Raw genomic sequence first — 485 nt, 5'->3', positions numbered from 1 at the left:
GAACGTCCATTCCTGGGGTGGGGCGTCCTCACTATCCCCCCATCCCTTGTTCCGCATTGCCCACCCGAGCACCCGCTGTGGTTTCTGCAACACCTTGGGCGTGCTGGCGGGGAGAGAGCCGAGAGCAGGGTGAGCGCGGGTCATATTCCCTAAAAGGGAAGGGCTGGCAGGCATTTTATGGCACGCCTGGTGCCTGGCACTTTGCTGGGCACTGCATCGCTAGTGTCCTAGCCTCCACTTCTACCCTTGTAAGTGAGAGACTGAGGCTAAGTAACCGGTACTCGTGGGCCGAAAGCCAGTGGAAGCGGCGAGGGGGCGGTCAGGGGAACCGGCTTCGCCCCTCCGCAGGGGGTCCTCCGCCTGATGATAGTGGGGCCCTGCGGAAGCCGGACCCAGGCCACGGCAGAAGCGTCAGGGCACGGCCCCTGGGGTCTTGCAGGGGCGGGGCGTCCTGCGAGGGGCGGGGCCGGGGCGGGGGCGCGCGC

The sequence above is a fragment of the Crocuta crocuta genome, unplaced genomic scaffold (assembly GCF_008692635.1).
Source record: "Crocuta crocuta isolate KB4526 unplaced genomic scaffold, BGI_CrCroc_1.0 scaffold7, whole genome shotgun sequence".
Taxonomy (NCBI): Eukaryota; Metazoa; Chordata; class Mammalia; order Carnivora; family Hyaenidae; genus Crocuta; species Crocuta crocuta.
Note: the sequence above shows the minus strand (reverse complement) of the source record.